The sequence below is a fragment of the Sminthopsis crassicaudata genome, chromosome 2 (assembly GCF_048593235.1).
Source record: "Sminthopsis crassicaudata isolate SCR6 chromosome 2, ASM4859323v1, whole genome shotgun sequence".
In the NCBI taxonomy this organism is placed as follows: domain Eukaryota; kingdom Metazoa; phylum Chordata; class Mammalia; order Dasyuromorphia; family Dasyuridae; genus Sminthopsis; species Sminthopsis crassicaudata.
Window position 1 is genome coordinate 220902026 of NC_133618.1, and position 23200 is coordinate 220925225.

The 23200-nt window shown below is 37.0% G+C and overlaps 1 protein-coding gene across 5 annotated transcripts in view; it reads right to left on the reverse strand.

The window, feature by feature from the left end:
* HPCAL1 (hippocalcin like 1) overlaps window positions 1–23200 on the reverse strand; it is a 175292-nt gene that overhangs the window by 108796 nt on the left and 43296 nt on the right. For 2 of the 5 annotated variants that reach the window (XM_074288250.1, XM_074288247.1), the window contains exon 2: window positions 5934–6027. The exons of the other annotated variants lie outside the window; for them this stretch is intronic. The gene's annotated coding sequence lies outside the window, so the exon portion shown is untranslated. The remainder of the gene's footprint in view (window positions 1–5933; window positions 6028–23200) is intronic. 5 annotated transcript variants of the gene reach the window in all.

A 23200-nucleotide genomic window follows, 5' to 3' on the forward strand; every position in this document is an offset into this window, starting at 1 on the left:
ACATCTGGCCTCATGTGGTTACAAGGAATGTGATCCTGGGCAAGGCACTTTACTTGTCTGCTTCAGTTTCTTGTTTATAACAAAAGCTAATAGACAGCCCAAGTAGAGCAGTGGATAAGAGTGCCTGGTCTGCAGTTAGGAAGACCTCAAGTTCAAATCCAACCTCAGACACTTACTTGACTTTGGTTTGTCACTTCACCTGGGTTTGCCTCAGTTTCCTTATCTTTAAAGTGAGCTGGAGAAGGAATGGCAAATGATTCCATTATCTTTGCCAAGAAAATCTCAAAGTAGGACATAAAGAGTGAGACATGACTGAATAACAAAAACATTTCTATATAGTGTTCATTATATGGCAATCACCATGCTGAGATCTTTACAATTATTATCTCTTTATCTTTGCAACTGCTATTATTACCTCCATTTTACAGATGATAGGAAAATAAAGAAAAGGAGAAAAAAGGGATGGAAAAAGAAGAATATTAATTCAACAAACCTGCATACCTACTATATGCAAGCCCTGTATAATAGCACACAGAATTTAGAAATAAATAGAATCTTAGAGATCATCTAGCCAAGGGTTCTTAACCTTTTTTATTTTTAATACTTTTTTATTTTATTTTATGCACTGATTCTCAGACTGTTTTTAAATGCACAAAACAAAATATATAGATTACAAAAGAAATCAATTATACTGTAATCTTTTTTTTTTTTTTAAGTTTTAAAGGTCATGGACTCCAAATTAAGAAACTTTGATATAGTCCAATTCTTTCACATTACAGCTGAGAGTTCTGAGGCTGAAAACAGAGAAATGTCTTATCCAAGATCATCCAAGTAATAAGTAGCAAAGGTTGTACCGAATGTAGATTCACTGACTCCAAATCACATCCTCTTCCAGGACATTATTTCACATTCAATCTAATTCAAAAATCATTAGTAAGAGCTAGCAATTATATGTTATCATTTAACCCTGTGAAGCAAGAGCTGCTATTATCCCCATTTTACAATGGCTGAAAGTAGTCAGCATCACATAGTCAATAAGTATCTGAAACAGGATTCAAACTCAGGTCTTCCTGATTCCAAGTCCAGTGCTCTGAGCCATCTACTAACCTGCTCCTGGCAAAGAGTGTGCTACTTACTGGTAAAGCAAAGACCCCCCACAAAAAGCATCTGCCCCCAAGATCTTATAGGGGAATAGCACATAACACTTTCTCATACATTATCTCACCTAGAAAGTCACTATAATGTGGAGGCAAGTTTTAGATTTGATTTTTCTATTTGTAGTCTTGGTACTTAGCTCAGTGCTTGCTTGGCATAAAATAGCCTGGAGAAACTTCCACTTTGACCTCACTTGCTCCTGACTGACTGTCAATCTGAATTACTGTTTGAAGAGGGACACCAGAAATGCTCTGCTTTTCCTCACACATCTTTCCTCCCTCCTCCTCCTCAACATCTGTCTCCTCACTAGTTCTCTATCATTCCTTCTCACTATCTCCTCCTAATGCCTCATAACTCTCCTTTAGGTATTATCTTCCTCATTGAAAGCAAGTTACTTAATCTATCAGCCTCAGTTTCCTAATCTATTAAATAGGGAAAATAATAGCACCTATTTCCCAGGGTGGTTGTGAGACATGACGATAATTGTAAAGCATTTTGCAAACTTTAAAGCACTATATGAATATCACCTATTACTCTTTGTATTCCCAGCATTTGGCATATTGACCAGTACTTAGTAAATACTTAACAAATGTTCTATCTATCAGTTCTGTGATATTGAATATAGTACGCAATTTCTCTGAGGTTTCCTCATCTGTAATTTGGGAATGACAACATACGCAGCCCAATTTCAGAGTTGTAAAGAAAGTCCTTAGCAAAAGTGAATGTACAATATAATCTTGAGTTGTAGATTCCCACAAACACATGAAATCAATAGAAATGTTATTAATCCTCATTATAGTGAAAGAAACTGAGGCTTAGAGAATCAAACTGACTTGTCTATGACAAACAAACAAACAAACAAAAAACCTAGTAGAATAATGGAACCACAACAGAAATCACAACAGAAATAGGTTTACCATAGACCTCATTTCTAATGCTATAAGTAACTAAAATTGGTCTAGGTAGTTGGGAAGTTTATTACTAGGCTTTCATGTAGCATAGCCCTTCTTCCCTCAAAGGCAAAATTTTGCAGGTAAAGTAAGATCTTAAGTTATAGTAATATCTAATAATTATTTTGTGATTTGAAGTTTAGAGAATACTATTCTGACTTCAATCTTCTGGGATGGGTAAAATTAGCAACTCACATTTCTATAAGATTTTAAGGTCTGAAGATTAGAAGGGAAGCAATAAATTAGGAAAACATTTTTACATTTAAAGGTTCTGATAAAGGTCTCATTTCTAAAATATATAGAGAATTGCCTCAAATTTATAAGAATCCAAGCCATTTTACAATTGATAAATAGTCAAAAGATATGAACAACTTTCAGATGAAGAAATTGAAACTATCTCTAGTCACATAAAAAGGAGTTCTAAATCACTATTGACCAGAGAAATGCAAATCAAGACAACTCTGAGATACCACTATACACCTCTCAGATCAGGATGACAGGAAAAGATAACAACAAATGTTGGAGGGGATGTGGGAGAAGTGGGACACTAATACATTGTTGGTGGAATAGATCCAACCATTCTGGAGAGCAATCCGGAACTATGCTCAAAAAGTTATCAAACTGTGCATACCCTTTTGACCCAGTAGTGTTTCTCCTGGGCTTGTATCCCAAAGAGAGCTTAAAGTAGGGAAAGGGACCTGTATGTGCCAAAATGTTGGTGGCAGCTCTTTTTGTGGTGGCTATAGAAACTGGAAACTGAGTGGATGCCCATCAGTTAGAGAATGGCTGAATAAATTATGGTATATGAATGTTGTGGAATACTATTGTTCTGTAAGAAACGACCAAGCAGATGATTTCAGAAAGGCCTGAAGAGACTTACAGGAAATGAGCAGAACCAGGAGATCATTATACCCAGCAATCACAAGATTATACAATGATCAATTCTGATGGATATAGCTCTCTTCAACATTGAAATGATTAAACTAGTTCCAATTGTTCAGTATTGAAGAGAGCCATACACCCAGAGAGAAGACTGTAGGAACTGAATGTGGTTCACAACATAGCATTTTAATTTTTTTGTTATTGTTTGCTTGCATTTCATTTTGCCTCTCTCTCTCTCTCTCTCTCTCTCTCTCCCTCTCTCTCTCTCTCTCTCTCTCTCTCTCTCTCTCTCTCTCTGTCTCTCTCTCTCTCTCTCTCGTTTGATTTGATTTTTCTTGTGCAGCACAATAATTGTATAAATATGTATGTGTATATTGGATTTAAAATATATTAATACCATGTTTAACATATATTGAATTGCTTGCTATCTAGGAGGAGGTGTGGGGGAAGAGGGAGGAAATTGGAACACAAGGTTTTTGCAAGAGCTAATGTTGAATTGTCCACGCATATGTTTTGAAAAATAAAAAGCTTTAATAAGAAGTTTTAAGGTCTACAAAATGCTTCCTTCACAACAACCCCATGAAAACAAGACACACAGTATAAAATACTATATTCCTCATTTTGCAGATGTGGAAACTGAGGCTCAAGCAATTTCTTCAAGGCCACCCAGTATCAAAGACCTGGGCATGTAATTGAATCCAAAGGCAGGAAAGGGCCACTTTCTTTTCTCTAAAACAAACAAACAAAAACAAGACAGGCTCCATACACTGGACAGCATGAGTGGAATCTGATTTGTGCCTCTGCATATAAAAGCATTCTGGGTGATAATTATCACTGTAGCTCTGTTCAGTTGCCAGTTATAAGCTAGTCTGGCAAAAACATGGAGCAAATCGATGCAGACAACCAGGCTAAGTGCAATTACTGTAGCTAATTAATTTGAAATGACTGATTTTTTTCTTTTCAAATTCCAGCAAACACACACACACACTCCCCGCCCCCCAGAAGAAGAACATAATTCCAAAAGGCTTAAGTAAAAAAAAAAAAAATCAACATTATGATAAGTCTCTCTAGTTATATCCCCACTCCTGCCAAAAAAAGGAAACTATATGAACTTGTTTCAAAGATCTCCTGTAGCGAAATCCTTTCGTGTAGATAGAAAGACCAAAAGAAACCTTAATGAGGTCACCCTTTATCTGCATAGCAAATTTTTTTTTTTTTTGTCCACAGACAGGGCACTTATCTGCAGAAGTCTGGGCAAACTAATGACTTAATCTTGTTAAAGCCCAATAAAGTTAGCAGGGAATAGCTCCTTTGTATGGAGGAGCCAGGCCAAGGGTCCAGAGTTTTTTCCACTAAATTTTAGTCTAATCACAACACTCATAACTTGGAAGACATATAAACTCTTTAGCATGGCATTCAAGATTATTTGCAATGGAACATACACACACATTTGTTAAGTGTCTTCTAGATTCAAATCATTGAGCAATACAATTGAATAAGAGATACAAGATTGATAAGGACAATATCCTTGTCCTCATGGGACTTGTGATCTACTGTATAATACAATTCAAGCAGAATATTCTATGTGATGTGAGAGAGATGATCCAACATATCTTTCCAGCTTTACTTCACATTACTCTCTTTGTATCCTCTATGGTCCAATCAAAATCTGTCCTAAAATCCTGCTATACTGACTTCCAGTCATGTACTCACAAAGACCACCCCCCACTCCTAAAATGGATGTTCATGTCTCACTTCTAATCCTTTTCTTACTTCAAACCCCAATTCAAATGCTACCTTGTCCAGGCAGAAGACATCTTTCCCATCTCAAATTCTCTCAAATTGCTCTCTTGGACCTAGGAAAGAGCACTGGACTTGGAGTGAGCAAAAATTCAAATCATGTCTCAGATACTTACTAGACATATGGTTTTGGGCAAACCACTGTCTCCCTCAGTTTCCTCATCTATAAAATGGGCATAAAATTAGTACCTACTTCCTAAGGTTGTTGCAGAGGGCAAATTAGGTAATATTTACAAAGCATTTTACAAACCTTAAAACACTACATAAAAACTAACTCTTATTACTATAATTGGACTTCTACAAACATCTTAATCTACCTTGCATTATAGTTATTTGTACATATCATTTCTCCTATTAAAATAGTACTTTTAATGAGGGGAGATTAATGGCTTTTACCTTTTCATTCATACTTTTTAAAAGTTATCTGCCAAGCACTGAGCTAGATACTCAGTGAGGCAGGAAGAAGCTTATATTATAAAAGATACCAATTTTGCCCTCATGGAGTAAAGACACAAAAACAAATAACTAACAAAATACAATATTACTTGGTAAATCCAATAAAGAAGGGGATAAACAAAGAGATAAATGGAGCCTTTGGGAAAGGAGATGACCATTGCAGGGTATCACGGAGGGCCACATAGAACAAGTAGCATTTTGAGTTGGATTTGAGCACAATAAACCTCACACAAGAGGTATTTAATATTTTGTGGAAAGAAATTAAAATAAAATCAGGTTAGAAAGCAATATGGACTTTCCCTTTTTCTAATGTGATTAAATCTTCCTAATTGTTTTTTAATCATTCACAAACTAAGTATCATGAGGGCCTTTTATTCAGTTTGGTTCCACAGGAACAACAGCCTTTACTGATCAAGAACTCTGCTAAATACTGGGAGTACTAAGAAAGACAAGTCCTCCCTCCTCAAGGAGCTTACATTCTAAGGGATAAGATAACATTCCAAAAATTTGTATGTTAGATACCAATAGATGTTAGATACCTTTGATAAAATCAGAGTATATGGAGGGTAGCCTCATAAATTACCCACATATATCACTAGCTAACAGACAGTGAAATATACTGGAAAGCATGTTGGATTAGGATGGCAAGTTTTGGGATTTAAATACTGGCTCAACCATTTAATAACTCACAGTTTCTGGGCCTCAATTTCTTCACTGATAAAAAGACGTATTCAAATATATATCTTCTAAGGATGCTCCAGTTCTGTGTCTATGAGTCTATTATCTAAGGGACAGAGAGGGGAATGTGGAAAGATGCTTTAAAAAAAAAAAGCCTCTGAACTGCCACATTATTTGTGAAAAAATTTATAGGTTAGTCCTTCATGCACTTCCTTAGAGACTATGTACTCAGTCTTAGACATAATTCTCTCAAGGTAAAAGTACCTAGTTTCTCAGTCCATATTGAATAGAAACATAAAATCAGCCGTTGGAAGAGACAATTTGGCTGCATGCTACAATTGATAAGCATAATAACAGCAGAGGCTGATAGTAAGGAAGAAAAGAGGAAAAAGTATAATAGACAAAAATTTAAAAAATGACAAAAACAACAATAATATGACACCTTGGTATGGTGAGGGAAAGATCCCTACTAAACTATTGTGCAAGAAACTTGGGTTCCACTCCTTGTTCTGCCACCAGTTAGTTGTCTGAAATGTGGATGAGTCATCTCCCCTTTTAGCCTCAGTTTCCTAATTGTAAACTGAAGGATTTGGACTAGATGTTTTCTAAGATCTCCTCTAGCTCTACCAACTATAATTCTATGTTTCTTCAGTTTGTATTCTCTATGAACTTAGTGAACTTAGTTTCCAATGCCCTAATGTGACTTTCTTCTGGGCTTCTCTCCAATTTTTAGACAAGAAATTCTTGGTCAGCTTTTGGCAGTGCTAGATATAATGGCAGGGTTACCATCATTCTATTCTACCATGCTGTAGAACATAATGCTGATAAATTCTTCTAAAAAACCTATGATTTCATCAGTATGTACATACCCTTTATCAACACATGTGGCAATTCTTTTTTTCTTAAGTCTTTCAGAGTTGCTTTGGCCTAAATAACTTCTCATCTAGGAGCCGACCTTCTTATATTGACCTTGGCTGTTTGGTCCTCAGATAGCATACACTTAATCTATGATCCTCCCTGTATATGAAATCTTTCCAAGATTGCTAGAGTTTCTACTTCTGCTAGAAGTCTCCAAGAATACAAGTTCACCTCCATATAATGAAATAGGTTCAGAATGGACTTCAATGGGCAGCTCTATGGTACAGTGGATAGAGTACTAACCTTAGAATCAGGAAGACATCTTCATGAGTTTAAATCTAGCCTCAGACACTTATTAGCTATGTAAACCTAGGTGAGCCCTGAGTTCTCCTCAGTCTCCTCATCTATAAAATGAGGTAGAGAAGGAAATGGCAAATCATTCAGTATCTTTGTCAAGAAAACCTGAAACAGGGTCATAGAGAGTTGACCATCACTTAAAAAAAAATAACTGAACAAAAACAAAGGATTTCAATAAAGATGTACAAAAGTACAAATATAATGTGCAATTTTATTCTCCAGTTTACAAAGCACTTTCAAAGACAAGTATTCATTCAATGGCTCCCAACCACTCTATAGGTTATCAGTTTCTTGCTCAATATAGATGAAGAATCTGAGAAGTCAAATGCCTTCATTGAAATCAGATTAGTGGCAGACTTGAGACTAGAAACCTGGTCTCCTGACTCCCAGCCACAAGCTTTTAATGTGATAGCATTTTCTTAATACACATCTGAGGATGTTGATTAGGGAGGAATAAGATGCTGGAACTGATGATAAGGTTTATGACCCTGAAGTTAACCACCACCCCTTCACTTGGGAGTCAGCCATGGTTTGTTTTTTTGTTGTTTGTTTGTTTGTTTTGTGTTTGTTTTTTAATTTACAGAGAATTTCTTCTTTCACTGAATATTTCATTCAGATCAACAGTAGTTAATAAATACCTAACTCAGTGCCAACAATTGAGGGTGGGATAGGGAAAAGATAGAGGATATATGTAAAGGGTGTAATTAGGAAGACAGGGGAAAAGATGCTAAGAATAAGGCTAGAAAAAGGTGTGTGCTTATGAGAGGGTAGAGGGAAAAGATGGGGGATACATTAAAGATAGAGAAATGGTGGAAGGGGAGAGGTTATATATGCCTGAGTATAGGGGACAAATGTATGTCTGAATATGTGTGCTTTATCAAAAAAAAAAAAAAAAAAAAAAAAAAAAAAGGAAGGAAGGAAGGAAGGAAAGAAGGAAGGAAAGAAAGAAAGGATTTTCAGAATGAAGAGTCCCATTCTTTGGTCAAAGTATGCTCTTGTCTTGGCTAAGATGTACCCCTGTGAATATGTCAGAATTCTGGAAACCAATTCTAGGAATTCCTCATGCAGGCACTCCCTAAAATCTCTCACATTCTTCTGGGGGTAAAAAGGTTTTCTCCCCTTTTCCCAAATAAACACTAGTCTCCTAGAAACAGGTTGAAAAGAGAGAAAAGGAACATAATTGGTTGTAACCTCCTCAACATGAATATAAGCAACACCATAATTTAGAGTTATTAGCTTGGACTTTTATTCATTTGGGTTAAAAATCTATTTTCAATCAGTGTAGAGGAGGTGATTGGGGTGGAGGGGGTATGGAGGAGAAGAGACATACAGGGATGGGGTGGGCAAAGAGCAGAGATAAAATATGTTAAAAGCTGTACTCCAGCTTTTTATCATCTTGAACACACAACAGTACATTTAGTTCTACTTGATATAAATGACTACTTTGCCTTCAAAAGCCTCCCTCTATACAGACATGAAGGATGTTTTCAATAAGTAGCAGTTAATGTGGTAGGAAAAAGGACCAGGCATGAAGTCAAAAGTAGAAGCCAGGATTTCTTACTAGTTGTATAATCTTGGACAAGTGAATTCATAAATCTGAACCAATTTTCCCATCTGTAAAATGGGTATAATAACACCTGTATTATTATTTAGTCATTTCAGATGTGTCTAACTCTTTGTGACCACATTTGGATTTTTCTTGGAAAAGATATTGGACTTTCCTAGTTCATCTTACAGATAAGAAAACCAAGGCAGATAGGATTAAATGATTTGCTTCAAGACATTCCATTGTCCATTGCTCTACTTTCATTTCATTTTATTTCTGAAAATATTTATTTTGTGCCTACTATGTGTAAGATCAGGGAAATTATTTTAACACCTGGATTACTTATCTTTTTTCCCCCCTGAAACAAATTATAAAGTGCTTACATAAATGTAAGTTCTTAGAGAGATAGGGATAGAGAAAGGACTTGCAAATTCATTTGTATGGGAAATTCCCTCTATCAATACAGGTCAGTACCTTCTCCGCATCTTAGTCTGAGAGGCATTGATCAAAGAAGCATCCCTAATTGTAATTATTGCCATTCCAGATGGAGGAATTTTAAGTCATCACTCATCTCATTGTTGGAGAGAGTCATGTTCATCAGAATTGATCATTGTATAGTCTTGTTATTGCCATCTCCTGGTTCTGTTCAGTTCACTTAGCATCAGTTCATGTAAGTCTCTCCATGTAAAGGTTCTTTAAATAGGTTGGCACAGCACAACAGGAGGTTTGAGTGGTCTGGAAGTAATTTTCTGTGGCTAGGGACTGCCCCATGGGCAGGATTCTTGTCATATGGAGATAGCTTCTTAACGGGAAATAGCTCCCTCTCTGATTGGCTGTGTGTGTGTGTGTGACCTCACAGACCCTTTTTAAGCCCACTGTAAGCAATAGGTCCTGGGGTAGCAGAGCAGAGTGGATGGATAGCCAAGAGAGGTAAGGAGCTTGATAATGAACACGTGGGTCTCCAGATCACGCGTTTACTAGGGAGTTAACAAGTCAGGGCAATATGTGAGCAACTATAATAAAGGCTTTAAGTTTGCACATGGCTGTTCTTGAGCACGCTATCAGTTATTAAACTATGATTCAAGAAATCGTAGCCAGAGATCTCTGAAAGCCTCAGAGAAGGTGAGCCAGGTAGAATTAGTTCACACTGCAAAGGTCAGTGGCCAGAGATACCCTGACTCCCTGGAAATTAGGAGAGACTGGCAATGTGAAATATCGGGTAACGCTAGGGCTTTTCACAGTGACTGCCCAGGGTTAAGTAATAAGTTAAGTAATAAAACGATATTTTACATCTCCAGTTTCTCTAAAATCATCCTCCAGATCATCTCTTATAGAACAATAATATTCCATAACATTCATATACCATAACTTATTCATCCATTCTCCAATTGATGGGTATCCAGCAGTGTTTCTACTGGGTTTATATCCCAAAGAGATCTTAAAGGAAGGAAAGGGACTTGTGGCAGTCCTTTGCGTAGTGGCAAGAAAGGCTTTAATTTGCCCAATGTAAATTACAAAGTTAGAATTTGAATACAGGTCCTATGCCTCCAAATTCATTGTAACAATGCTTCAAGATGACCTTTAGAGTTTCTTTCATATCCCAAATTGTGACTCTACCAATGTCATTTTTAGATTCTGCCCCAATTCTAAGCCAGAGTTGAGAGAAGCTCAGCAGAATTTTATAACTGAAAGTACTTCAAAAGGATCATTTAGAGTCAGAAGAGATTATAGAAATCATTAAATCCAACTCCCAATGTTGGCTCTCAATCTACTATACGAAGTTGCCTCTCAAGAATCTTATAAAAATTACAAAAATGAAATCTTTATCCTTAAAAAAAAAAAAAAAAAAAGCGCACTTCAACAAGATGCTTCTAAGTATCATGGCTGGATGGACCCTTAGCAAAAATGGAAGGTAGGGAACATCTGTCTGTCATTGTCTATCTATTGGCCTGTCTCCTTGCTTCAATGGGGTTGTAGACTAATTTCTGATAATATGATAAATAGTTATATGGATTAGAATATGCTTAATAATTAAAGTTTGACTTTTCCAAGGTGATTTGCATCAAATGGTAGAATTCTCACTGTGGGGAGAAAAAAACATTTAAAAAAATTATAAGAATAGAATTCCCTTTAGGGGCTTAACACCAGAAAGCTGGTCACCAGGGGATAAATTTTTGTTGCTACTGCAACATGTTTCTCTTAACTAAGGCAAGGATGGGGTGATACTCTGTTGCTAAACCAAATACCCACACTGATAAAACCAGGAATTCTAGAGCTCTGAATCTGAAGTCAGAGTGTTTAGACTCAAGACTCCCTTCTACCATTTGCTATATAGCTCATGCAAATGACTTCAGTTTTCTGGGTCTTCTTTGAGGAGTTTGAGCTGGGTGATTTTAAGATCCCTTGAAACTCTAGATCCCATGGCTGTCTATATCAGCAACAAAGAGGTAAGTTTTGAAAGATTTGTGTATCAATCCAAATGTCCAAGTCAGAACAAATCAATCCAAAAGACTTTAAAAGACCAAAGATGTTCCAAAGACCAAAAAAATCATCTTAGATCTAAAATGTAAATATTCTGGAATAAAGAATATTTCCTTGACCAACACTTTTCTGGCTTTCTTCAATGATAGCAGAAAATGTATGCACATTATATGTTTGAAAAAGGGAATGGAGAAGGGAATAGGACGACAGAGGTAGGAGGGAGGAAAGTGAGTCATTCTTTTCATTATAAAATATTTCTGAGTTTCCAGATGATATAATAGTATTACAAACACATTGATAATATTTCTTAACTCCTTTATGGGTTTCGATTTCAGAGCCCCAAACAGTGAAAGGTAAGAAACTATAAATGAAGATCATAACTGAATCACTTAAAGAAACATACAACTTTGAAAACATTCATTTAAAAAAAAAAGGCATTTGCACTGGCAATTTCTTGTCAAATAAGCAAACCCTTGTTTGAACTGTAGGGTGCCTGACAGCACTTCAAACAGGTGTGTTAAAATTCATGTGTAGTTTTGCCAATGCACATGCCAAGACCACACAGGGAAATCTCTGGATCAGTGCCCTGTTAAATAATTAATACTCTGTACCCAAGTGAAGGGACACCATTCGTCATGTCACTTTCAATTTTGAAATAAAAGTGTGCTTCCAAAGACCAAACATAAAAGCATCAGTTGTCTTCTCCAGGGAGCCAGACACTATTAGTTTCCAAGATCAAAGTTTTGGGGTCTTTGGGTTCACTCCAGCTCTCTGAGTAGTTGTCAAAAGAAATAAAAAAAAATACATGAAAACCTCTTCTCAGCCCAGCCAGCAAGTCCTTTAACATCTCAAAAACCTAGTTAATCAGCAATGGGTTCATTACTCTTCCCTGTGTGAGGCAGCTACACAAGCCATCATCCTCTTTTCTCCCCCCTGTAATGTCTAAAGTAGATCTTTTTTAAAAAAAAAAGATAGTTCTCATAATGAAGAGAAGTGCTGATCCTTTTTGTAGCTTGGAGTGGGTAGAATGTCTGAAAAGACAAATTTGGCATTTATTCAAAAAGAGAAAATAGGCCTTGCAAAGGCAAAAACAAATCTTAAAGTTCTGTCTCTTTCTCTGTGTGTCTCCCTCTTTCTCTCACTCTCCTCTCTCTGTCTCTTTCTTTTTCTCTCTCTTCTTCTCTCCCCTTTCTATGTCTCTCTGTCATCTTCCCCCACCCCCCAACAAGGAATAAAGGTTCTCCTCCACTTCCTAAACCAGGCTAGAAGTCTGGGAAAGGCAGTTTGCAACTAATTGTAACTAATTAACTCTGAATTATGATTCCACAAGAAAAAAAATGCTACTTTGTGGATTTATAGAGATTTGTTTACCTACAAATAATCCATGTCTATAAATAGCTGTCCCAACCCTTCCCACCCCAAACTACAAGCAGGAGGGGGGCCCCATGCTGTTGCAATGAGAACTAGGACTCACAGGGTATTAAGGCTTGTTTGAAGGTCATCTCAATCTTCAATGTTGGAAATCACCTAGTCCAGCCTCCACACTACAGGACATTCATGGCCAGAGAAGCAATATAACTTTAATAGCTTACATAACTACATATAAGACTTGAATTCCTGGTCTCCTAATTCTATGGGATTAGATAATTCCAGAGCCTTAAGAATAACTAGCCTGAGAATTCTTTACTTTTTGGTGTCCTGGGCTCTCCTTTAAGCCTGTTCCTCTTTTCAGAATAAATTTTTTTTTAAATTCATGCTTTAAGGAAACACCAAATTTCTGGGTTTTGTTCACTTGTTTCAGTTGTGATTTTCTTGGTAAAGATACTAGAATGGTTTGTCATTTCCCTCTCCAGCTCATTTTACAGATAAAGAAACTGAGACAAACAGGGTGAAGGAACTTGCCCTGGGGTCTTACAACTAAGAAGTGTCTGAGGCTGGATTTGAACTGACTCCTGGCACAGCATTCTAAGCACTTGTGCCACTTAGTTTGCCCTAAATTTCAGTTAGAGCTTAGTGAAAATAAAGATGTAATTCATTTCCCATTCAAGTTTATAGATACTCCTGAAATATATCAGCAGACTCATGTATGTGTGTGTCTGTGTGTGAGAGAGCTCCTTCATCTAGTCTAACCCCTTTATTTTAAAGATGAAGAAAATGATACCCTAAGAAGTTAGTAAGATGCAGGATTCAAACTCAAGATTCAAACTAGGGCCAATGCTCTTTCCAAAGATACCTTTGGAAGAAATAAAAATCTTAATGTCTTTTAGAGCTGCCAATGTGTGGGAATGAAGATGTGAAAAGTAGTATCCCTAGAATAGCTGACCATCGTCAGAGATGAAGGGTGGGAAGAAAGACAGGGGACAAATTTCTAGGCAATCCTGCCTAGATAATGTCCCATTCCCATCCAAAATTTGTTTTTCTCTCACTTTATCATCTCTCAGCCCATCTCTGTGCTTTTATTCAATCATCTCTCATATTGGGCGTGCTCTCTTGCCTTCTTATCATCTTTTCTCCCATTTCTGAATTTTGAAATCCTCCCTTTCCTTCAAAGCCCATATCAGAGAGGAAAAAAGAAATCAACTCCTCATAGTTCTCTAGGTTTACAGATTTTCCTTGACAGAACCTTGGTGGACAGGTAATAAAAAGTATGAATATCTCCATTTTTACAGATTAAGATCCAAAGACCCAGAGAGGAAGGAATGCTCACACAGTAAATGTCAGTCAAAGATAAACCAGGTCCTCTTTATTCCAAGTCTGTGGCTTTTTTTGCTGCTTCCCTAACTGGTCCATAGAAAAAGTAAACTATACTTTCTCAAATTTCTCAGGACATTAGTTTAGTACTTTTATACATTTTGTCATCTTCTCTTTAGTATGAGAGTTATTTATGTTCCTGGTTTATTTTCCTAAATCTCCTTCTCTGGACTGTAAGGAGAAGTATTGAATTCCATTCATTTATATGTTGGGAGTGAGAAGTGCCTCTGGGTGTTTGGTGCATTTAGTGTGATCTGAAATTCTCCTAATTCATTTTCTGATCGAGTATCTTCTTTATAAATACAAATATCAAACATCAACATTTTATTCTAATCTAACAGAGGAGACAACATAAAAACAAATATATAGAAATCAAGCCATATACAAGATAAATAGAAAATTATCAATGGAGAGAAGGCCCTGAATTAAGCAGGGTTAGGAAAGGATTCCCTTATAGAAGGTGGAATTTTAGTTGGGAGTCAACTAAAGAGGAGAAAGAACATTCCAGGCATGGGGGAGAATCAGATAAAATTCTTACAACTGAGAAATGGAGTGCCTTGTTTATGGAATAGGCAGGAGGCGAATGTTGCTGAACTGAAGAGAAGAATACATTCCAGGGGATAAGGTGTGAGAAGACTGGAAAGGTAGACAAGGACTAGGTTATAAAAGGCTTTGAATGCCAAGCAGCGTTTTGGAGACAAAAAGAAGCCACTGGAGTTTGTCAAGACCTGAGGCTTGGGAAAATCATTTTAGTGGCTAACTAGAGGATGGATTAAAGTGAAGACGTCTTGAGGCAGGCATATGCACCAGCAGGCTATTACAACAATCTAGGTATGAGGTAGAGTAGTCTTCAGTAAAGTAATAGCAATACTCTGGGGGATGTTCAAGGGCCCTTCCCTTCCCTTCCTTTCCCCTTCCTTTCCTGGCTCATGCTAATCTTAATACCTTTCTCCCCAAAATTTAACAGGAGAGAGTCAATGAACTTGGATTCACATCCTGCCTCTGACCATGGCTCCCTGTGCAACTTTGAATTAAACTACTTAGTCTCTTTTGAGATTTGGTGTCCTCATCCGTAAAATGAATAGAGTGGAAATCTGAAGTTTCTTCTAAGACTAAATCTATGATTCCATAAACAGAGGAGATGCAAACTTTGACTGATATATAAGAACCTGGAGATAGAAAACATTTTGAAGAGCAAGGTGGAATTGGATGGGGTGTACTAGCGAACTTGGGAAACTAGGGGCCAAGGAAGGCACTGGGAGGCTAGAAGGAGCCTAGAGAGGGAGTGCCGGGTTACCAAAGACTGACTTCCCGTATTTTAAAATTGTACTTTATGGGCTGGCCCCACTCCTCCTAGAAAGGGGAAGGAAACTCTTCTTCCTCCTCCTGCCTCTTGAAATGAGTGGTCACTTGTTTCCTGGACAAAGAATACAGACTCATACTAATGGTACTAAGTTCAACTATATTATCAGCATAAAAGGCTTTTGTGGACTAGCCTGGGAAGCTCACAACTATTTATAACACTTTCTAGGAGACAAAGCATTTTTAGTTCTAAAGGATAATTTCTAATCGCTCTCTCTCTCTTTTTAGAGACTCCTTTGTAGAGAAACAACTTTTGGAGAGATTGCTAGACCTGGAATTACATTCAGATACCAACTCCGGCATACTAGTTAAGTTAACATGGTCAAATCACTTAACTTCTAAAAATCTCCATTTTTTCATCTGTAAAATGGGAATAGTTATAAACTCAACTAAAAAGCTATTAATAATAAAATAATAAAACCAGCTCTTTAGTTTTGTTTATAAGTTCAATAGTTTTTTTTATTTTCATTTTATTAATCCCCATTTTATTTTCAGAATTTCAAATTTGATATTTATTTATTCATCCATTCATTTCATTTATAATCTCTATTTCTGACCTCTCTCCAGATCTCTAGACTCTCATTTCTCTCTCCTAAGCATACCTACTTGTAGATTCCACCAGCACCTCAGCTACCTAAGATTAAATGATCATTTCTCCTTAAAAGCTGCTTGTTTTTTGTTTTTTGTTTTTTCTGTTTCCCTTGTTTCTTTCTCCTGCATCCCCATTCTTCTAGTTGAGCCTTTAACACTGGAGTCATTTTTGATGGGAAGGAGTAAGGAATATCTGAGTTCAAATCCAACTTAGCTGTACAATTCTGGACAAGTCACTTAACCCCGTTTGTCTCAGTTTCCTCATTTGTAAAATGAACTGGAGAAAGAAATAACCAAACAACAACAACTCTGACTTTTCTTCTCCCTCAGTTTTCTCATAGATATAATCATTCTCCAAGTCTTGTCAATCCCAGCTCTGTAATCTTGCTTGCATCCAAATCATAAGATCATAGGATTTCATCACTTAGGGCAAGAAGGAACCTTGCATGTCCTCATATCTAAATGCCTATCTTCTTCAATATTGAAGTCCAGAAAGATGAAGTCATTTGTCCAAGGTCAAATAGGTTGTAGGAAGCAAAGCCAATATCCAAACTAAGGTTATCTGATTCCAAACCCAGAATTCTTTCCACTATGCAGTACTGACCCTTTATCAAATTCTCTCCTAGACTTGTACAACAGTCTTCTGTTATCTCTGCTGAGAGTCTATCCTTCATCTTGCATGACAATCCTAATACAGAGCTCTCTCACATCTCTGCCTTATTTTTAAACCTTCAATAATTTACTCAACCTGCTAAATAAATACAATATAAAAAGGTAAAATGGACTACTATGGTAAAATGTGTGTGTGTGTGTGTGTGTGTGTGTGTGTGTGTGTGTGTGTGTGTGTGTAGTAATAAAATACTCTCACTGACTCCAAGCTTTCCATAAAAACAAAAGCCTCCTTTCAATATTGTATTAACACCTTACTGGTGTTGTTATATGGCACTGAGGCATGTAACGCCATTGTCTCTAAAGAATTATAGATGAGTATCACATGGAAGGCAATGGAGAAACAGATGGTAGGTGTGAGCAGGCTGCAATATACAACCAATGAGGAATTCTGAAGAACTAGGGTAAATTTATTATCAAGGAACTGAATTATTTAAAAAAAAAAAAAGATGAGCCAATCACATGGAAGACAGATGGAGATCTGACATGCTCCTCTGGGACCCTTGTGATGCTGGGAAAAAATAGGGAAGTCCTTTAGCATATAGGGTGGATCCTCGGAAGACTGGAGAGAACATAGATAAGAGCCAACAAGGATGGGCAGGCATAGATGGGCTGTGATCCACCTTACTGGCCCAAACTCTCACATTAATGAGATCATAGAGCCATTTAATTAGTCTCAGAGAATGTTAAAACTGAAGGAATGCTAAAATCATCCAGGGGAGGCAGCATGGTCAGAGCTGTAACTGGAATTTTTTAATGTCTGGAGCAAGCAATATGAAGGGTATTCTCATATGCTGCTTGTGGGTGTAGGTTGTCTGTCAAGCTAGGGAAGAAGCTCCCTGGCATGCAGTTCCTAAAGGAGAAAAAACACAGCAAAAGGAGGCTTTCTGGATTAATTATTCTTACTAATTAAGTGCTAAACTCACTTGTTCCTAGAGTACTGAAGGAACTATAAGTGTTGCTGCTGCCCTAATCTGGTGCTTTAGTATAAAGCTCTGGTTATCCAGCCATAGGTAATGCAAAAATAGAAAAGCATACTGGACCTAGTTCCACAATGCCTAATTTCCAAACTTCTGTTATCTTTGTGACTCAGGACAAATTCTTCATTCTCTCTGAGTTTCAACTTCTTCTGTAAAAAGAGGTAATAATACTTTCACTATCTACTCACAAGTTAAAAATAGCTCTTGGTAAAGTTTAAAGGACCACAGAATTATAATATCATCTATTCCAGTCACAGGAAAATAAAGTGATTTATATTAAGTCATATAGCAAATTAGTGGTGGAGCCAGATTTCCTTCTACTATGTCAAACAGCATCCCTAAATTCAGTGTTTATAGGATATCAACAACTGGTTTGCCCACAACACTTGGACATAATTCCAACAGTTTCAAGCAAAAGAATCATCACTCTACAAAATCCAAAGATATTGCCTTTAATGTAATCATGTACATGGTAAAAGCAAGAAAAATCTACCTTTTCTGAAAGCACCAAATCCCATAATCCCCATTCATTCACTTCAAAAAATATTAAGCACTTAACTGTGTACAAGAATATTGAGGGAGATACAAAATTTAAATAAGATACAGTCATCATTGTTGTGATTATTAATCTTCTGAGATACAAAAATTGATGGGTGATGATGTCAGTCAATTAGCATTAAGTACCTACCAGGAGCTGGGAATACAAATAAAGGCAAAGATAGTCCCTGCCTTCATTGAGATTACAGTGTAATAAGGGATGGGGAAAAAATGTACAGACAAGATATATACAGGACCAATTGGAGACAATCAATGGAGGGAGACACTAGACCTATGCTGTCATGGGGTTGTGAGATTTGAATAAATTCCTTCCCCTCTCTGGACTGTTGCCATTTTATAAAATTGGAAACTTATTTTATGAATACAAGTGTATGTCTTTAATTTCAAGGCTCAGGCTAGAAGGTATATTAAGATCGCAAAATACATGTGTGAGAGAGAAAAACCTTCAAAATGGAAAGTAAAGAAAGATTTACAGTCACAGAATTTCAAATCTGGAAGGTACTTCAGATTAAAGAATGTTGGAAATTACAATAATGAAGTAATTTTCAAATTTTACAAAAAGGCAATAAGCCTTTGTAGAATGCATGCAAATGTCTTTTACTTAATAAAAGTCTCTAGGCAATTTTCTGAATTTAAGGACTCATTTGTGTTTCAAGTTTCCAGCTTTGTTTATCCAGGCAGCATTTAATACCATTGTTACTCTTCAAACCAAGTTGTAGAAATGTATCCCATATCATCAAAGGAGCTACAGTTTGCTCAGAATTTCCATTTAAATCCAGATCCCTGGGGCATAAAGTCCAGACTTAGCATAAATCTTATAGAAGAGCCAATTTTTAAAAATTCCTCAAAATATGTTTCAAGAGGTATCACTCTGGAATTATTTTAAATGAAATGAGTCATTAGATTTATTCAGTATTATCTACGGGAGATAGTTTCAAATTTTAGAGCACATGCTCAAACAGTAAAGAACTGGGTTTTAAGCCAGTGAAGTGAGGTATAAGGGCTGATTTATTCAGTTATATCATGTTATTAAACAACAGAGGAAGGTGAGATAAGAACTAGACTTTTTAAAAATCCCTTTATAATAAAAGGAATTCTATAGACACCAAAGGGGTACAGTAGCTTTAGAGTCGGTCAAAATCATGCCTGTAGCCTTTATTACTTCTGTGATATTAGGTGAATTACTTGGTCTCAATTTCCTCTTCCCTAAAAGAAGGGGGTTAGACTATATTGCCTATTTTGTTTCTTCTAATACTAAAGTATGACACTATCTTTTGGGAAGAGATTCTATAACTGTACAGTGGATAGAATGCCATGCCTGAAGCCAGGAAGACTCATATTCCTAATTCAGACACTTAGTAGCTGTGTGACTCTGGACAAGTCACTTCACCGAATTTGCCACAGCTACTCATTTGTAAAATGAGAATAATCTCCCTCACAGAATAACTGGAAAGCATTTTGAAAATCTTAAATATTGATTACAGATGCAAATTACTATTATTACATAGAATCTTATACTAGACTGTAAAAATCCATAAGGAAAATAGCATCTGAATTTTATCCCAGATTAGTACACTATGTACAGCAAAAGGAATTTGCTATTTCTTCAACACTACAACCCAAATAAAAAGTACAAGCACCAGGAGTCAGAAAGAAATGCAGAGAAAGGGATCATGTAGTTTAATCTCAGGGCAAAGCACTGGCTACTGCAGAAGACAGTACCCATGCATCTTTGTAGCTTATAGATTAAAAAAAAATTTTTTTAATGTCTGCTGTCATCACATGTATTGCAAGACTAGGGAAAGGAGAAAAGCAAACTTAAAAAACAAATAAATGAATTTAAAATGGCCTATTCTCAGTTCTTGAAAATAAAGGGATTTATGAAATTACATGAACGTTATTCCAAAAATAGCAAATCCTAATTTCCCCCCTGGAGCAGAAGGGGGCAATGATACTTTAATACGGATTAACCCAATATAGCACCCCCTTGGTCAGTCTGAGGAGGATAATGCTTTGTAATCATCCCAGGGCTACTGCTAGACTAGCATTGGTTCCCATATAAGATCAATAGAGGCCAGAGATGTATGAATCCCATCTGTATGCAAGTCTCCACAACAGCATTAAAACTGCATGCAACAAAGAGGAGGAAAAAAAAAAGGGCACACCAAAATCAGCACCAAAGAAAAAGAACTGGGAGGTAGGGAACAGGGAGGGGGGGAAATAAGATGGGAACTCTTTTTTACTCAAAAACTTTTTATTGAAGCTTTTAGCTTCTGAATTTGATAACACTTCTGAATTCATTTCTGAATAAATAAGCACAAGAGCCTTGGGAGGGGGAAGTATTTTCTAGACCACCTATATTGCTTCCAGCCCAGCCCTCAAAATCATCATGCAGGAAATTAATCCCCACTGAGAAATAGCAAGCCATTCTCATATACTATCATATACTAATTGCCACAAGAAAAGCAAGCCTATATGAAGCAACCTGAGGAAGAGACAAAAAGTAAATGCCGAGCAAGTAGAAGTCTATCTCACTCCACCTTGACCACTACAAATCCTCAAATCCTGATGGAGAGATCCCAGAACTTTAAGCCGGAGAGCTTTGGGAATGGCAGGGCTTTCAGCGCAGCATCCTGGAAAGTAAACAAGGAGATGTAGCCTGGCAACTACTTCAATAGCCACACTTACTAAAGACCCAGAAAAGAAAGTGCTAATCATCGAAGGCTTTTGGCATTGTCCTAGGGCTCAACATTAGACACTGAAATCATTTTATCAGTAGAAATGACATTAAAGAAGGTATCCCTTTACTTTGACGTTGTACCCCAAGAGGCATGAGATTTTTCCATCTGACTTGCAGCTTAAATCTTCCACATGCATTATATACCCTTGAGATAAACCTTCCTATTTCTACTTGTAACCCCAGAACTTAGCATAGTGCGTTGCATATTTAATAAATTCATTCATTCATTTACTCAATATAACCCTCCCCCCTTTACCCAACAGCTAAAGTTTGGAGGTAACACATTTCCGGATGCTGGGAACAGCATAAACAAAAAAATAAGAGGGAAAAGAGATAGATTTGCACAAAATAACAAGCAATCCCCATTTGACTAAACCAAGAATCCTCAACTATGGGTCATGACCTCCTTGGCAATCTGATGAAGCCATTGGACCCTTACTCTGAATGATGTTTCATAAGATAACATCTATAGGCCTATGAAAAAAAAAGTTATATTGAGATAAAGTTATCAAAAAACCCTACAACTTTATGGATTCTATGCTAAGGACTCCTACACTAGACCTTATATAGTAGGGGAAACTATAGATAGAATAAGGCTATATATTTAGTGGTGCAAAACCATGAAGGGCCAGCCAGGCTCTAGTAAGTAGTCAATGTTAAGAACAAATATTCTGAAAATGAAAAACTCTGCCAAACAAGGGGATTAGAATAGATAGCCTTTGATCCATGATCCAGTTCTACTCTTTTCATTTCAACAAGAAAGAAGTAATTTGTGTAAATTCACCCTGAACTGGGATCTAACCCAGTTTTTAGAGTGAATTTGGTGCATTAGGAAGCAGGGCTGAAGTGAGAGGGGAGGGGGAATGAGCTAAGGTAGCAAGTATTTAGTAAATGCCTATTAAGTACCTAACACTCTAACTTTACATCCAAGGTCATTCTACTACCTTTTTTGCACTTGGCCTGTCACCTGAACTCACTGGGTTCTTTCTAGACACCTGTCCAAATTGTTACACTATCCAAGGATTGGAAGAGATAACAATATCAGAAACTATAGACCACAATGCCCAATCCCAGCCTGGCCAACAAGGCCCGCCATCATGTCTGCTGGGAGTTTTGCAGGGAATCATCTGGCTACAGGATATCTGATGTCACCAAATCAAGCTGCATCTGAACATCCTGCTCCCAGACTAATGAATTGTTTACTTAGCTGATCGTTTATGATGTTCATTAGGGGATGTTAGCATTTCAAAATGGTGACTGTTCACCTGAAAAAGCATTGATCCCTGTCAAGTATAAGCTGTCCAGGTCCTAACACACTGATTGAAGAATAAAGGATTGAAGATGAGACAGCATAGAAGCCCACAGAAATTCAGAAGGTGTGGAGAGGAAAGAGAACACTACATTTTACTAGAAATTGGTAATCACTCAATATTTCTCTAGATAAAGAAGAATATTAAGTGAATTTTTATTAAGCAAATAATTTATATTTGAGTAAGTGCTTTTAAGATTTACAAAGTAAATCTTTCCTTATAATAATTCTGTGAGGTAAATAACAAAGATTATTATCCTCACTTTCTAGAAGAGGAAGGTAAGGCAAAGATTAGGGGCTTCCTAAATTAAGAAAATATCAGTAGGGATTGTCAGGGACAAGACTTTTAAGTCCAGGGCTCCTTATATATTACCTTCCTTTTATTAAGTGAAAGACTGCTGTCAATGTTGTAAATAAATCAAAAGCAATGGGAGATTCTTGAAACCTCATTTGGAACTTCTCATCCCTGAAAAAGTTAGGAGGTGAAAAGGGTTTCAAAGGCCACCGTTGCCTCCCTGCCTTAACTTGCAGACCCCCAGGGCAGTCCACTTCTTTCTAAGAGAAATACCTGCCCCCTGAGGGTAGCCTTCAACCAGTTTCTTTGCTGGGGTGGACAACACCAGGCTCATCCTCTTAGCACATACTAAGATCCTTGTCATTTTCCTTATCACAGTCTCTTCTACTGAGCTTGAAGTTCATTAAAACACTCCTCAAATTTACCAATCATGCCTCTCCTTTAAAAAGCAAAGAGTTGGCTGCATGTGGACCATGAACTAAATGGTCATGCTCATTATTAGTAGGAAAACACTATAGATTCTCACAGATTAGAAGCAGCAAATGACAAAGTGAAAGCAGCTGCTATAAATTGGGACCACAGTAGTTATGAGAACTTGTCAGTAAAAGAGGAATTGGGGGGGAAAAAAGGCCCCAAGATACAAAATCCAGAAGTCCAGAAAAATTGAGTAATGGGATAAATAGCCTTGATACACCTATGGACCTTTCTGTGTTACAGAATACAGAAAGATAATGAATATTCTAAAAGGTACCCTGAGATAAATTGCAAGAAAGTACTTTTTT